At 40.9% G+C, this 16,960-nt stretch overlaps 8 non-coding genes across 8 annotated transcripts; all 8 read right to left on the bottom strand.

The window, feature by feature from the left end:
* Window positions 1-5,106: 5,106 nt before the first annotated feature.
* On the bottom strand, window positions 5,107-5,179 carry TRNAF-GAA (transfer RNA phenylalanine (anticodon GAA)). The gene has a single exon. It is a non-coding gene; the product is annotated as a tRNA-Phe (tRNA).
* Window positions 5,180-10,268: 5,089 nt separating this feature from the next.
* Window positions 10,269-10,341, bottom strand: TRNAF-GAA (transfer RNA phenylalanine (anticodon GAA)). Its single transcript has one exon. It is a non-coding gene; the product is annotated as a tRNA-Phe (tRNA).
* Window positions 10,342-12,014: 1,673 nt separating this feature from the next.
* On the bottom strand, window positions 12,015-12,087 carry TRNAF-GAA (transfer RNA phenylalanine (anticodon GAA)). Its single transcript has one exon. It is a non-coding gene; the product is annotated as a tRNA-Phe (tRNA).
* A 496-nt stretch (window positions 12,088-12,583) lies between these two features.
* TRNAF-GAA (transfer RNA phenylalanine (anticodon GAA)) lies at window positions 12,584-12,656 on the bottom strand. Its single transcript has one exon. It is a non-coding gene; the product is annotated as a tRNA-Phe (tRNA).
* A 508-nt stretch (window positions 12,657-13,164) lies between these two features.
* Window positions 13,165-13,237, bottom strand: TRNAF-GAA (transfer RNA phenylalanine (anticodon GAA)). Its single transcript has one exon. It is a non-coding gene; the product is annotated as a tRNA-Phe (tRNA).
* A 494-nt stretch (window positions 13,238-13,731) lies between these two features.
* TRNAF-GAA (transfer RNA phenylalanine (anticodon GAA)) lies at window positions 13,732-13,804 on the bottom strand. Its single transcript has one exon. It is a non-coding gene; the product is annotated as a tRNA-Phe (tRNA).
* A 2,240-nt stretch (window positions 13,805-16,044) lies between these two features.
* On the bottom strand, window positions 16,045-16,117 carry TRNAF-GAA (transfer RNA phenylalanine (anticodon GAA)). The gene has a single exon. It is a non-coding gene; the product is annotated as a tRNA-Phe (tRNA).
* Window positions 16,118-16,611: 494 nt separating this feature from the next.
* On the bottom strand, window positions 16,612-16,684 carry TRNAF-GAA (transfer RNA phenylalanine (anticodon GAA)). Its single transcript has one exon. It is a non-coding gene; the product is annotated as a tRNA-Phe (tRNA).
* Between the last annotated feature and the right edge of the window lie 276 nt (window positions 16,685-16,960).

Below are 16,960 nucleotides of genomic sequence, written 5' to 3' on the forward strand. Positions count from 1 at the left end.
ATGCTGGTGTTTTCCTGACTCTGATGGTGCCCTGGGTACTGCTAACCAGTCCCAGGGCCTGTGCTCTGTGTAAAATGGATATGCAAATTAGGCTAATTATAATTGGCTAAGTTAACCTACCTATAAGTCCCTAGTATATGGTAGGGCATGTAGGTTTAGGGACCACAGCATAGGTGGTGCACACCTAGGTGCATTGCTGAGGTGCCCAGTGTCATTTTAAAAGCAAGCCTGCCTTGCTGGCTGCTTTTAAATTAAAGTTATATGCAAATTCGACTTTGGAATTAAAGGTACTTCCAAAGTCTTAAACTACCTTATTTTTACATATAAGTCACCCCTAAGGTGTGCCCTATGTGCCCCTAGGGCTGGGTGCCATGTAACTATAAGCAGCGACTTTATAAAAATAGATTTATATGCCCTGGTGAGGTAAAAACAGCCAAATTCGTTTTTCCCTCATTGAAGTGAATGGCCTTCATAGGCTAGAATGGGCAGACTTTATTTTAAATTTTAAAGTCTCCTTAAATGTTACATACCAAGAATTTGGTATCAAATTGATTGTTATAATAAATCCCACAACTTCCAGTTGTTGGATTTAATATAACTAGTGCAGGTAAAAAGTTTAGACTTTACCTAAAAAGTTGCCAATTTCAGCTCTGCATTGTTTTTGCTGCTGTGCTCTGATTGGCCAGCCTGCAGCAGCTTCTGCCAGGCTGCTTTAATGAGGTGTGAAGTGGCCTGACTTCACACAAAGGAATGTGCTTGGGGGAGAGAATCTCCCCTCAGCAGATGGGGAAGCAGGAAGGGGGAGGGCTGCCAAACTGGTCTTCAAAGGCAGAGAAGGACATCTGGAGCACCCAGCAACACCCCCACATCCTGCAACCCCAGACAGCTAGGTGCCCCCTTGATTAGATTAGGAGAGGGCAGGAGAGGGGTGTGTTTATGATTTTTAGCCACACCAGTGGGTGGGCTCAGCCAGATCTCTCCTCTAAAAATCAGATTCATCCATTTTGGATTTTTAGAGACTGTTGCCTTCTGGGATGGATTTTTGCCACACTTCCCAGGAAGTGGTCATCACAGGGGGACGACCCTGTCCCTGATTGGAGGACCAGGGCCCCCCTGCTTTTCACCCAGGAGCAAGGATAAAACTGGCAGACCTGCACCCACGCCTCAGATCCCCTCCAGAATTCAACAAGAAAGGAACTAAAGAAGAAGAAGGACTGCCCTGCTGGACCCCTGGCCTGCACCTGGACCCTGCACTCAGAAAGACTGCACCAGCTGCACACTTGGGCTTCACCACAAGAAGGACTTTGCCTGGCTTCCACTGGTTCAAGGAGGGACTCCCTGTTTGCTACAGGTGAAAAATTGCTAACCAGAGTCCCCTGCACCAACTCCTGAAAAAGTGACCAGCTGACCACTGCCCAGTGGCCAAAAAGGAGTTTGCGCCAGGTGCACTCTGGGAGTTGAAGTCCGCACTTCCCAAGGACCATCACAGAACTTCTGGACCCTTGGGGTGAGCTGTGGACCCCAAAAGAACCTTAAAAGAACATCTGGGTGAAGCCCCAGAAGTTTGGAAAAGATTGGAGAAATTTTAGAAAAAAGCTCCATAAAGTGACCGACTCGACGCGGAAATTCTAGCCGGCTTGCCTCAACCGCGACCCGGCCTGACTTCGTGGTTCGTCCCGGTCAAGAAAAACATCCGAAAAAGAGACTAAGTCCGAACGTAAAAAGTTGACCGGGACCTTCCAGCCATCGTATCCGAGAAGGGCTCCACGGACGTCGGATCAAGATCCAGGTTTACCCCGGTCGAAGGATTTTCATCTCGAAAAAACGACTAAGTCCGAAGGTAGAAATCACCACCGAGGAAACCGACTTCGCGTATCCGGACAAGGGCTCCAGGAGGTCGGATCCAACTGGCAGGTTCGTCCCGGTGAAGAAAAACTTCAAAATAAAGACTAAGTCAGAAGGTAACTTTTTAACCGAGGCCTCCCGCGACCTGTAGCCGAGCAGGGCTCCATCGCGGTCGGCCTGAAAGTTTGACTTTGTCCCGGTCCTGGTGCAACCAGATGACCCGATTGGCGCTTTTTGTTTCTATGCGCTAGAAAATAATAATACTTTAAAAATTCATATCTCCGGTTCCCCTGAACCGATTTTAATCGTTTTTGTGTCATTTTAAAGATAAAAATATAAGCTATTTTTATAAATTGGTTTTGGATTTTTAAACTGTTTCCTGTGTTTTATTTAATTACTGTTTTGTGATATTTGAATGCTTTACACTTTGTCTCCTAAGTTAAGCCTTGACGCTCGATGCCAAGCTACCAAGGGTAGAGCTGGGATTAATTTACTGAGACCTAACTGTACTTTTGTGGAGGTTTGTGGCTTGTTGCTAGGTGTAGGTACCTACCTGCCCTACCAATAACCCATTTTCCAACAATTTTTTATTGCGCAAGCTAGGTATTTCTTTTTTTCTAAACGCTAAATAGGCTAGCAATCTAATACACAGAAATGTGTGGCATGAGGAAGCAAGCTATATCATCTGACACTTTGGTCCAAGGTTAGATGGAAAATGATGCAGGCTACAGTTTACCCTAAAATCGAGATAGAAACGGCAAATAATCGAAGTCAAAGCTGAAGGCAAGAGAGGTGGAAACCATTTTCAAAGGAAGATAGAAAACACGTACTGTCTTGTACTGATGGTATGTCATTTAGGTTGATGAAAGGTTTTATCAATTAAATAAAACGTCACCAGAAGCTGAATCCAAGAAAGAAACACGCCTAACAAGCTGCCTTCTGAGTCTTTGTCGAAACCCGGGATTGAACCAGGGACCTTTAGATCTTCAGTCTAACACTCTCCCAACTGAGCTATTTCGGCCAGTTATTTCACAGGTCCCTCCGTTTTCTTCTTAATCATTGTAGACAAGACATACACCTCGAAATCATTCACTTTGAGGGTACAGCTATGTCTTAAACTTCCGGTATCCTTCTGCAGCTAACTGGGTGCATTTACTCATTTACTTTTTTGGTGCGCAACCTAGGTACTTCTTTTATTCCAAACTCTGAATAGGCACACAAATGTGTGGGATGAGTAAGCAAGCTATATCATCTGACAGCTTGGTTCATGGGAAAATAGAAGATGATGCAGCCTAAGCTTTACATTAAAATCAAGATAGAAACTGGAAATAATGGAAGTCAAAGCTGAAGGCAAGAGAGGTGGAAGCCATTTTGAAAGGAAGATAGAACGCAAGTGCTGTGCTCTACTGATGGTATGTCGATCAGGTTATTGAAAGGTTTCATCTATGAACTAAAATGTCTACTGAAGCTGACTCCAAGAGAGAACTACACCTAATTAGCTAGGTGCTCACTCCTTGCCAAAACCCGGGATTGAACAAGGGACCTTTAGATCTTCAGTCTAACGCTCTCCCAACTGAGCTATTTCAGCCAGTTGTCAAAGAATACCTTCCTGATGATTCTTAATCATTGTAGGCAACAAGTGGGCATCTGATCAATCACTAGGAGGGTACATCTATGTGTTAAAGTATGCTGTATCCTTCTGCAGCTAACTGGGCACAATTAGTCAATTCATTTTTTATTGCGCAAGCTAGGTATTTCTTTTTTTCTAAACGCTAAATAGGCTAGCAATCTAATACACAGAAATGTGTGGCATGAGGAAGCAAGCTATATCATCTGACACTTTGGTCCAAGGTTAGATGGAAAATGATGCAGGCTACAGTTTACCCTAAAATCGAGATAGAAACGGGAAATAATGGAAGTCAAAGCTGAAGGCAAGAGAGGTGGAATCCATTTTCAAAGGAAGATAGAAAACACGTACTGTCTTGTACTGATGGTATGTCAATTAGGTTGATGAAAGGTTTTATTGATTAAATAAAACGTCACCGGAAGCTGACTCCAAAAAAGAAACTTGCCTGACGAACTAGCTGCTCAGTCTTTGACCAAACCAAGAATTTAACCAGGGACCCTTAGATCTAAAGTTTGACGTCCTCGCAACTGAGCTCTTTCAGCCCGTTTTTTCACAGTGCCTTCCTTATTATTATTAATCATTGTAGACAAGAAAGATAAGTCGCAATCATTCACTGTGAGGGTACAGCTATGTGTTACACTTTGCTGTATCCTTCTGTAGCTAACTGGAGGCAATTACTCCTTTACTTTTTTGCTACGCGAGGTAGGTACTTCTTTTTTTCTAAACTCTGAATAGGCTACCACTCTCATAAACAGAAATGTGTGGCAGGACTAAGCAAGCTATATCATCTGACAGTTTGGCTCATGGGAAAATGGAAGATGACGCAGGCTACGGTTTACATCAAAATCAAGATAGAAACGGGAAATAATGGAAGTCAAAGCTGAAGGCAAGAGAGGTGGAAGCCATTTTGAAAGGAAGATAGAAAATAAGTGCTCTTTTGTACCGATGGCATGTCGATCAGGTTGATGCAAGTTTTTATCAATGAAATAAAATGTCCCTTGAGAGTGACTCCAAGAAAGAAACATGCCTAACAAGCTGAGTGCTTGGTCTTTGGCACAACCCAGGATTGAACCAAGGACCTTTTTTATCTTTAGTCTAACATTATCCTAACTGAGATATTTTAGCCAGGTGTCATGAAAAGCTTTCCGTATCATTTTTAATCATTGTAGACAAGACACAGAAGTCTAAATCCTTCACTGTGAGGGTACAGCTATGTCTTAAACTTTGCTGTATCCTTCTCCAGTTAACTGGGTGTAATTAGGGAATTCGTTTTTTATTGTGCAAGCTAGGTATTTCTTTTTTTCTAAACTCTAAATAGGCTAGCAATCTAATGCACAGAAATGTGTGGCATGAGTAAGCAAGCTATTTCATCCGACACTTTGGTTCAAGGGAAGATGGAGACTGATGCAGACTGCGGGTTACCTAAAAATCAAGACAGAAACAGTAAATAATGGAAGTCAAAGCTGAAGGCAAGAGAGGTGGAATCCATTTTGAAAGGAAGATAGAAAACAAGTACTGTCTTGTACTGATGGTATGTCAATTAGGTTGATGAAAGGTTTTATTAATTAAATAAAACGTCCCCGGAAGCTGACTCCAAGAAAGAAACACGCCTAACAAGCTGTCTTCTGAGTCTTTGCCGAAACCCGGGATTGAACCAGGGACCTTTAGATCTTCAGTCTAACGCTCTCCCAACTGAGCTATTTCGGCCACTTATTGCGCAGGTCCCTCCGTATTTTTCTTAATCATTGTAGACAAGACATACACCCCGAAATCATTCACTTTGAGGGTACAGCTATGTCTTAAACTTCCGGTATCCTTCTGCAGCTAACTGGGTGCAATTACTCATTTAATTTTTTGGTGCGCAACCTAGGTACTTCTTTTATTCCAAACTCTGAATAGGCACACAAATGTGTGGGATGAGTAAGCAAGCTATATCATCTGACAGCTTGGTTCATAGGAAAATGGAAGATGATGCAGCCTAAGCTTTACATTAAAATCAAGATAGAAACTGGAAATAATGGAAGTCAAAGCTGAAGGCAACAGAGGTGGAAGCCATTTTGAAAGGAAGATAGAACGCAAGTGCTGTGCTCTACTGATGGTATGTCGATCAGGTTATTGAAAGGTTTCATCTATGAACTAAAATGTCTACTGAAGCTGACTCCAAGAGAGAACTACACCTAATTAGCTAGGTGCTCAGTCCTTGCCAAAACCCGGGATTGAACCAGGGACCTTTAGATCTTCAATCTAACGCTGTCCCAACTGAGCTATTTCGGCCACTTATTTCACAGGTCCCTCCGTATTCTTCTTAATCATTGTAGACAAGACATACACCTCGAAATCATTCACTTTGAGGGTACAGCTATGTCTTAAACTTCCGGTATCCTTCTGCAGCTAACTGGGTGCAATTACTCATTTACTTTTTTGGTGCGCAACCTAGGTACTTCTTTTATTCCAAACTCTGAATAGGCACACAAATGTGTGGGATGAGTAAGCAAGCTATATCATCTGACAGCTTGGTTCATGGGAAAATGTAAGATGATGCAGCCTAAGGTTTACATTAAAATCAAGATAGAAACTGGAAATAATGGAAGTCAAAGCTGAAGGCAAGAGAGGTGGAAGCCATTTTGAAAGGAAGATAGAACGCAAGTGCTGTGCTCTACTGATGGTATGTCGAACAGGTTATTAAAAGGTTTCATCTATGAACTAAAATGTCTACTGAAGCTGACTCCAAGAGAGAACTACACCTAATTAGCTAGGTGCTCAGTCCTTGCCAAATCCCGGGATGGAACCAGAGATCTTTAGATCTTCAGTTTAACGCTCTCCCAAATGAGCTATTTCGGCCAGTTGTCAGAGAATGCCTTCCTGATGATTCTTAATCATTGCAGGCAACAAGTGGGCATCTGATCAATCACTAGGAGGGTACATCTATGTGTTAAAGTATGCTGTATCCTTCTGCAGCTAACTGGGCACAATTAGTCAATTTATTTTTTATTGCGCAAGCTAGGTATTTCTTTTTTTCTAAACGCTAAATAGGCTAGCAATCTAATACACAGAAATGTGTGGCATGAGGAAGCAAGCTATATCATCTGACACTTTGGTCCAAGGTTAGATGGAAAATGATGCAGGCTACAGTTTACCCTAAAATCGAGATAGAAACGGCAAATAATGGAAGTCAAAGCTGAAGGCAAGAGAGGTGGAATCCATTTTCAAAGAAAGATAGAAAACACGTACTGTCTTGTACTGATGGTATGTCAATTAGGTTGATGAAAGGTTTTATTAATTAAATAAAACGTCACCGGAAGCTGACTCCAAAAAAGAAACTTGCCTGACGAACTAGCTGCTCAGTCTTTGACCAAACCAAGGATTTAACCAGGGACCCTTAGATCTAAAGTTTGACGTCCTCGCAACTGAGCTCTTTCAGCCCGTTTTTTCACAGTGCCTTCCTTATTATTGTTAATCATTGTAGACAAGAAATATAAGTCGCAATCATTCACTGTGAGGGTACAGCTATGTGTTACACTTTGCTGTATCCTTCTGTAGCTAACTGGGCGCAATTACTCCTTTACTTTTTTGCTACGCGAGCTAGGTACTTCTTTTTTTCTAAACTCTGAATAGGCTACCACTCTCATAAACAGAAATGTGTGGCATGACCAAGCAAGCTATATCATCTGACAGTTTGGCTCATGGGAAAATGGAAGATGACGCCGGCTACGGTTTACATTAAAATCAAGATAGAAACGGGAAATAATGGAAGTCAAAGCTGAAGGCAAGAGAGGTGGAAGCCATTTTGAAAGGAAGATAGAAAATAAGTTCTCTTTTGTACCGATGGCATGTCGATCAGGTTGATGCAAGTTTTTATCAATGAAATAAAATGTCACTTGAGAGTGACTCCAAGAAAGAAACATGCCTAACAAGCTTAGTGCTTGGTCTTTGGCACAACCCAGGATTGAACCAAGGACCTTTTTTATCTTTAGTCTAACATTATCCTAACTGAGATATTTTAGCCAGGTGTCATGAAAAGCTTTCCGTATCATTTTTAATCATTGTAGACAAGACACAGAAGTCTAAATCATTCACTGTGAGGGTACAGCTATGTCTTAAACTTTGTTGTATCCTTCTCCAGTTAACTGGGTGTAATTAGGGAATTTGTTTTTTATTCTGCAAGCTAGGTATTTCTTTTTTTCTAAACTCTAAATAGGCTAGCAATCTAATGCACAGAAATGTGTGGCATGAGTAAGCAAGCTATTTCATCCGACACTTTGGTTCAAGGGAAGATGGAGACTGATGCAGACTGCGGGTTACCTAAAAATCAAGATAGAAACAGTAAATAATGGAAGTCAAAGCTGAAGGCAAGAGAGGTGGAATCCATTTTGAAAGGAAGATAGAAAACACGTACTGTCTTGTACTGATGGTATGTCAATTAGGTTGATGAAAGGTTTTATCAATTAAATAAAACATCACCAGAAGCTGAATCCAAGAAAGAAACACACCTAACAAGCTGTCTTCTGAGTCTTTGCCGAAACCCGGGATTGAACGAGGGACCTTTTGATCTTCAGTCTAACGCTCTCCCAACTGAGCTATTTCTGCCAGTTATTTCCCTGGTCCCTCCGTATTCTTCTTAATCATTGTAGACAAGACATACACCTCGAAATCATTCACTTTGAGGGTACAGCTATGTCTTAAACTTCCGGTATCCTTCTGCAGCTAACTGGGTGCATTTACTCATTTACTTTTTTGGTGCACAACCTAGGTACTTCTTTTATTCCAAACTCTCAATAGGCACACAAATGTGTGGGATGAGTAAGCAAGCTATATCATCTGACAGCTTGGTTCATGGGAAAATAGAAGATGATGCAGCCTAAGCTTTACATTAAAATCAAGATAGAAACTGGAAATAATGGAAGTCAAAGCTGAAGGCAAGAGAGGTGGAAGCCATTTTGAAAGGAAGATAGAACGCAAGTGCTGTGCTCTACTGATGGTATGTCGATCAGGTTATTAAAAGGTTTCATCTATGAACTAAAATGTCTACTGAAGCTGACTCCAAGAGAGAACTACACATAATTACCTAGATGCTCAGTCCTTGCCAAAACCCAGGATTGAACCAGGGACCTTTAGATCTTCAGTCTAATGCTCTCCCAACTGAGCTATTTCGGCCACTTATTTCACAGGTCCCTCCGTATTCTTCTTAATCATTGTAGACAAGACATACACCTCCAAATCATTCACTTTGATGGTACAGCTATGTCTTAACCTTCCGGTATCCTTCTGCAGCTAACTGGGTGCATTTACTCATTTACTTTTTTGGTGCGCAACCTAGGTACTTCTTTTATTCCAAACTCTGAATAGGCACACAAATGTGTGGGATGAGTAAGCAAGCTATATCATCTGACAGCTTGGTTCATGGGAAAATAGAAGATGATGCAGCCTAAGCTTTACATTAAAATCAAGATAGAAACTGGAAATAATGGAAGTCAAAGCTGAAGGCAAGAGAGGTGGAAGCCATTTTGAAAGGAAGATAGAACGCAAGTGCTGTGCTCTACTGATGGTATGTCGATCAGGTTATTGAAAGGTTTCATCTATGAACTAAAATGTCTACTGAAGCTGACTCCAAGAGAGAACTACACCTAATTAGCTAGGTGCTCAGTCCTTGCCGAAACCCGCGATTGAACCAGGGACCTTTAGATCTTCAGTCTAACGCTCTCCCAACTGAGCTATTTCGGCCAGTTGTCAGAGAATACCTTCCTGATGATTCTTAATCATTGTAGGCAACAAGTGGGCATCTGATCAATCACTAGGAGGGTACATCTATGTGTTAAAGTATGCTGTATCCTTCTGCAGCTAACTGGGCACAATTAGTCAATTTATTTTTTATTGCGCAAGCTAGGTATTTCTTTTTTTCTAAACGCTAAATAGGCTAGCAATCTAATACACAGAAATGTGTGGCATGAGGAAGCAAGCTATATCATCTGACACTTTGGTCCAAGGTTAGATGGAAAATGATGCAGGCTACAGTTTACCCTAAAATCGAGATAGAAACGGCAAATAATCGAAGTCAAAGCTGAAGGCAAGAGAGGTGGAAACCATTTTCAAAGGAAGATAGAAAACACGTACTGTCTTGTACTGATGGTATGTCAATTAGGTTGATGAAAGGTTTTATCAATTAAATAAAACGTCACCAGAAGCTGAATCCAAGAAAGAAACACGCCTAACAAGCTGCCTTCTGAGTCTTTGTCGAAACCCGGGATTGAACCAGGGACCTTTAGATCTTCAGTCTAACACTCTCCCAACTGAGCTATTTCGGCCAGTTATTTCACAGGTCCCTCCGTTTTCTTCTTAATCATTGTAGACAAGACATACACCTCGAAATCATTCACTTTGAGGGTACAGCTATGTCTTAAACTTCCGGTATCCTTCTGCAGCTAACTGGGTGCATTTACTCATTTACTTTTTTGGTGCGCAACCTAGGTACTTCTTTTATTCCAAACTCTGAATAGGCACACAAATGTGTGGGATGAGTAAGCAAGCTATATCATCTGACAGCTTGGTTCATGGGAAAATGGAAGATGATGCAGCCTAAGCTTCACATTAAAATCAAGATAGAAACTGGAAATAATGGAAGTCAAAGCTGAAGGCAAGAGAGGTGGAAGCCATTTTGAAAGGAAGATAGAACGCAAGTGCTGTGCTCTACTGATGGTATGTCGATCAGGTTATTGAAAGGTTTCATCTATGAACTAAAATGTCTACTGAAGCTGACTCCAAGAGAGAACTACACCTAATTAGCTAGGTGCTCACTCCTTGCCAAAACCCGGGATTGAACCAGGGACCTTTAGATCTTCAGTCTAACGCTCTCCCAACTGAGCTATTTCGGCCAGTTGTCAAAGAATACCTTCCTGATGATTCTTAATCATTGTAGGCAACAAGTGGGCATCTGATCAATCACTAGGAGGGTACATCTATGTGTTAAAGTATGCTGTATCCTTCTGCAGCTAACTGGGCACAATTAGTCAATTTATTTTTTATTGCCCAAGCTATGTATTTCTTTTTTTCTAAACGCTAAATAGGCTAGCAATCTAATACACAGAAATGTGTGGCATGAGGAAGCAAGCTATATCATCTGACACTTTGGTCCAAGGTTAGATGGAAAATGATGCAGGCTACAGTTTACCCTAAAATCGAGATAGAAACGGGAAATAATGGAAGTCAAAGCTGAAGGCAAGAGAGGTGGAATCCATTTTCAAAGGAAGATAGAAAACACGTACTGTCTTGTACTGATGGTATGTCAATTAGGTTGATGAAAGGTTTTATTAATTAAATAAAACGTCACCGGAAGCTGACTCCAAAAAAGAAACTTGCCTGACGAACTAGCTGCTCAGTCTTTGACCAAACCAAGAATTTAACCAGGGACCCTTAGATCTAAAGTTTGACGTCCTCGCAACTGAGCTCTTTCAGCCCGTTTTTTCACAGTGCCTTCCTTATTATTATTAATCATTGTAGACAAGAAATATAAGTCGCAATCATTCACTGTGAGGGTACAGCTATGTGTTACACTTTGCTGTATCCTTCTGTAGCTAACTGGGGGCAATTACTCCTTTACTTTTTTGCTACGCGAGCTAGGTACTTCTTTTTTTCTAAACTCTGAATAGGCTACCACTCTCATAAACAGAAATGTGTGGCATGACTAAGCAAGCTATATCATCTGACAGTTTGGCTCATGGGAAAATGGAAGATGACGCCGCCTACGGTTTACATCAAAATCAAGATAGAAACGGGAAATAATGGAAGTCAAAGCTGAAGGCAAGAGAGGTGGAAGCCATTTTGAAAGGAAGATAGAAAATAAGTGCTCTTTTGTACCGATGGCATGTCGATCAGGTTGATGCAAGTTTTTATCAATGAAATAAAATGTCCCTTGAGAGTGACTCCAAGAAAGAAACATGCCTAACAAGCTGAGTGCTTGGTCTTTGGCACAACCCAGGATTGAACCAAGGACCTTTTTTTATCTTTAGTCTAACATTCTCCCAACTGAGATATTTAAACCAGGTGTCATGAAAAGCTTTCCGTATCATTTTTAATCATTGTAGACAAGACACAGAAGTCTAAATCATTCACTGTGAGGGTACAGCTATGTCTTAAACTTTGTTGTATCCTTCTCCAGTTAACTGGGTGTAATTAGGGAATTTGTTTTTTATTCTGCAAGCTAGGTATTTCTTTTTTTCTAAACTCTAAATAGGCTAGCAATCTAATGCACAGAAATGTGTGGCATGAGTAAGCAAGCTATTTCATCCGACACTTTGGTTCAAGGGAAGATGGAGACTGATGCAGACTGCGGGTTACCTAAAAATCAAGATAGAAACAGTAAATAATGGAAGTCAAAGCTGAAGGCAAGAGAGGTGGAATCCATTTTGAAAGGAAGATAGAAAACAAGTACTGTCTTGTACTGATGGTATGTCAATTAGGTTGATGAAAGGTTTTATCAATTAAATAAAACGTCACCAGAAGCTGAATCCAAGAAAGAAACACGCCTAACAAGCTGTCTTCTGAGTTTTGCCGAAACCCGGGATTGAACCAGGGACCTTTAGATCTTCAGTCTAACGCTCTCCCAACTGAGCTATTTCGGCCAGTTATTTCACAGGTCCCTCTGTATTCTTCTTAATCATTGTAGACAAGACATACACCTCGAAATCATTCACTTTGAGGGTACAGCTATGTCTTAAACTTCCGGTATCCTTCTGCAGCTAACTGGGTGAAATTACTCATTTACTTTTTTGGTGCGCAACCTAGGTACTTTTTTTTTATTCCAAACTCTGAATAGGCACACAAATGTGTGGGATGAGTAAGCAAGCTATATCATCTGACAGCTTGGTTCATGGGAAAATGGAAGATGATGCAGCCTAAGCTTTACATTAAAATCAAGATAGAAACTGGAAATAATGGAAGTCAAAGCTGAAGGCAAGAGAGGTGGAAGCCATTTTGAAAGGAAGATAGAACGCAAGTGCTGTGCTCTACTGATGGTATGTCGATCAGGTTATTAAAAGGTTTCATCTATGAACTAAAATGTCTTCTGAAGCTGACTCCAGGAGAGAACTTCACCTAATTAGCTAGGTGCTCAGTCCTTGCCGAAACCCGGGATTGAACCAGGGACCTTTAGATCTTCAGTCTAACGCTCTCCCAACTGAGCTATTTCGGCCAGTTGTCAGAGAATACCTTCCTGATGATTCTTAATCATTGTAGGCAACAAGTGGGCATCTGATCAATCACTAGGAGGGTACATCTATGTGTTAAAGTATGCTGTATCCTTCTGCAGCTAACTGGGCACAATTAGTCAATTTATTTTTTATTGCGCAAGCTAGGTATTTCTTTTTTTCTAAACGCTAAATAGGCTAGCAATCTAATACACAGAAATGTGTGGCATGAGGAAGCAAGCTATATCATCTGACACTTTGGTCCAAAGTTAGATGGAAAATGATGCAGGCTACAGTTTACCCTAAAATCGAGATAGAAACGGCAAATAATGGAAGTCAAAGCTGAAGGCAAGAGAGGTGGAATCCATTTTGAAAGGAAGTTAGAAAACAAGTACTGTCTTGTACTGATGGTATGTCAATTAGGTTGATGAAAGGTTTTATTAATTAAATAAAACGTCACCGGAAGCTGAATCCAAGAAAGAAACACGCCTAACAAGCTGTCTTCTGAGTCTTTGCCGAAACCCGGGATTGAACCAGGGACCTTTAGATCTTCAGTCTAACGCTCTCCCAACTGAGCTATTTCGGCCACTTATTGCGCAGGTCCCTCCGTATTTTTCTTAATCATTGTAGACAAGACATACACCCCGAAATCATTCACTTTGAGGGTACAGCTATGTCTTAAACTTCCGGTATCCTTCTGCAGCTAACTGGGTGCAATTACTCATTTACTTTTTTGGTGCGCAACCTAGGTACTTCTTTTATTCCAAACTCTGAATAGGCACACAAATGTGTGGGATGAGTAAGCAAGCTATATCATCTGACAGCTTGGTTCATGGGAAAATGGAAGATGATGCAGCCTAAGCTTTAAATTAAAATCAAGATAGAAACTGGAAATAATGGAAGTCAAAGCTGAAGGCAACAGAGGTGGAAGCCATTTTGAAAGGAAGATAGAACGCAAGTGCTGTGCTCTACTGATGGTATGTTGATCAGGTTATTAAAAGGTTTCATCTATGAACTAAAATGTCTACTGAAGCTGACTCCAAGAGAGAACTACACCTAATTAGCTAGGTGCTCAGTCCTTGCCAAAACCCGGGATTGAACCAGGGACCTTTAGATCTTCAATCTAACGCTCTCCCAACTGAGCTATTTCGGCCACTTATTTCACAGGTCCCTCCGTATTCTTCTTAATCATTGTAGACAAGACATACACCTCGAAATCATTCACTTTGAGGGTACAGCTATGTCTTAAACTTCCGGTATCCTTCTGCAGCTAACTGGGTGCAATTACTCATTTACTTTTTTGGTGCGCAACCTAGGTACTTCTTTTATTCCAAACTCTGAATAGGCACACAAATGTGTGGGATGAGTAAGCAAGCTATATCATCTGACAGCTTGGTTCATGGGAAAATGTAAGATGATGCAGCCTAAGGTTTACATTAAAATCAAGATAGAAACTGGAAATAATGGAAGTCAAAGCTGAAGGCAAGAGAGGTGGAAGCCATTTTGAAAGGAAGATAGAACGCAAGTGCTGTGCTCTACTGATGGTATGTCGAACAGGTTATTAAAAGGTTTCATCTATGAACTAAAATGTCTACTGAAGCTGACTCCAAGAGAGAACTACACCTAATTAGCTAGGTGCTCAGTCCTTGCCAAAACCCGGGATTGAACCAGAGAGCTTTAGATCTTCAGTTTAACGCTCTCCCAAATGAGCTATTTCGGCCAGTTGTCAGAGAATACCTTCCTGATGATTCTTAATCATTGCAGGCAACAAGTGGGCATCTGATCAATCACTAGGAGGGTACATCTATGTGTTAAAGTATGCTGTATCCTTCTGCAGCTAACTGGGCACAATTAGTCAATTTATTTTTTATTGCGCAAGCTAGGTATTTCTTTTTTTCTAAACGCTAAATAGGCTAGCAATCTAATACACAGAAATGTGTGGCATGAGGAAGCAAGCTATATCATCTGACACTTTGGTCCAAGGTTAGATGGAAAATGATGCAGGCTACAGTTTACCCTAAAATCGAGATAGAAACGGCAAATAATGGAAGTCAAAGCTGAAGGCAAGAGAGGTGGAATCCATTTTCAAAGAAAGATAGAAAACACGTACTGTCTTGTACTGATGGTATGTCAATTAGGTTGATGAAAGGTTTTATTAATTAAATAAAACGTCACCGGAAGCTGACTCCAAAAAAGAAACTTGCCTGACGAACTAGCTGCTCAGTCTTTGACCAAACCAAGGATTTAACCAGGAACCCTTAGATCTAAAGTTTGACGTCCTCGCAACTGAGCTCTTTCAGCCCGTTTTTTCACAGTGCCTTCTTTATTATTGTTAATCATTGTAGACAAGAAATATAAGTCGCAATCATTCACTGTGAGGGTACAGCTATGTGTTACACTTTGCTGTATCCTTCTGTAGCTAACTGGGGGCAATTACTCCTTTACTTTTTTGCTACGCGAGGTAGGTACTTCTTTTTTTCTAAACTCTGAATAGGCTACCACTCTCATAAACAGAAATGTGTGGCATGACCAAGCAAGCTATATCATCTGACAGTTTGGCTCATGGGAAAATGGAAGATGACGCCGGCTACGGTTTACATTAAAATCAAGATAGAAACGGGAAATAATGGAAGTAAAAGCTGAAGGCAAGAGAGGTGGAAGCCATTTTGAAAGGAAGATAGAAAATAAGTTCTCTTTTGTACCGATGGCATGTCGATCAGGTTGATGCAAGTTTTTATCAATGAAATAAAATGTCACTTGAGAGTGACTCCAAGAAAGAAACATGCCTAACAAGCTGAGTGCTTGGTCTTTGGCACAACCCAGGATTGGACCAAGGACCTTTTTTATCTTTAGTCTAACATTCTCCCAACTGAGATATTTTAGCCAGGTGTCATGAAAAGCTTTCCGTATCATTTTTAATCATTGTAGACAAGACACAGAAGTCTAAATCATTCACTGTGAGGGTACAGCTATGTCTTAAACTTTGCTGTATCCTTCTCCAGTTAACTGGGTGTAATTAGGGAATTCGTTTTTTATTGTGCAAGCTAGGTATTTCTTTTTTTCTAAACTCTAAATAGGCTAGCAATCTAATGCACAGAAATGTGTGGCATGAGTAAGCAAGCTATTTCATCCGACACTTTGGTTCAAGGGAAGATGGAGACTGATGCAGACTGCGGGTTACCTAAAAATCAAGATAGAAACAGTAAATAATGGAAGTCAAAGCTGAAGGCAAGAGAGGTGGAATCCATTTTGAAAGGAAGATAGAAAACAAGTACTGTCTTGTACTGATGGTATGTCAATTAGGTTGATGAAAGGTTTTATCAATTAAATAAAACGTCACCAGAAGCTGAATCCAAGAAAGAAACACGCCTAAAAAGCTGTCTTCTGAGTCTTTGCCGAAACCCGGGATTGAACCAGGGACCTTTAGATCTTCAGTCTAACGCTCTCCCAACTGAGCTATTTCGGCCAGTTATTTCACAGCTCCCTCCGTTTTCTTCTTAATCTTTGTAGACAAGACATACACCTCCAAATCATTCACTTTGATGGTACAGCTATGTCTTAAACTTCCGGTATCCTTCTGCAGCTAACTGGGTGCATTTACTCATTTACTTTTTTGGTGCGCAACCTAGGTACTTCTTTTATTCCAAACTCTGTATAGGCACACAAATGTGTGGGATGAGTAAGCAAGCTATATCATCTGACAGCTTGGTTCATGGGAAAATAGAAGATGATGCAGCCTAAGCTTTACATTAAAATCAAGATAGAAACTGGAAATAATGGAAGTCAAAGCTGAAGGCAAGAGAGGTGGAAGCCATTTTGAAAGGAAGATAGAACGCAAGTGCTGTGCTCTACTGATGGTATGTCGATCAGGTTATTGAAAGGTTTCATCTATGAACTAAAATGTCTACTGAAGCTGACTCCAAGAGAGAACTACACCTAATTAGCTAGGTGCTCAGTCCTTGCCGAAACCCGGGATTGAACCAGGGACCTTTAGATCTTCAGTCTAACGCTCTCCCAACTGAGCTATTTCGGCCAGTTGTCAGAGAATACCTTCCTGATGATTCTTAATCATTGTAGGCAACAAGTGGGCATCTGATCAATCACTAGGAGGGTACATCTATGTGTTAAAGTATGCTGTATCCTTCTGCAGCTAACTGGGCACAATTAGTCAATTTATTTTTTATTGCGCAAGCTAGGTATTTCTTTTTTTCTAAACGCTAAATAGGCTAGCAATCTAATACACAGAAATGTGTGGCATGAGGAAGCAAGCTATATCATCTGACACTTTGGTCCAAGGTTAGATGGAAAA

Source organism: Pleurodeles waltl, chromosome 8 (genome assembly GCF_031143425.1).
Source record: "Pleurodeles waltl isolate 20211129_DDA chromosome 8, aPleWal1.hap1.20221129, whole genome shotgun sequence".
Classification (NCBI taxonomy): Eukaryota; Metazoa; Chordata; class Amphibia; order Caudata; family Salamandridae; genus Pleurodeles; species Pleurodeles waltl.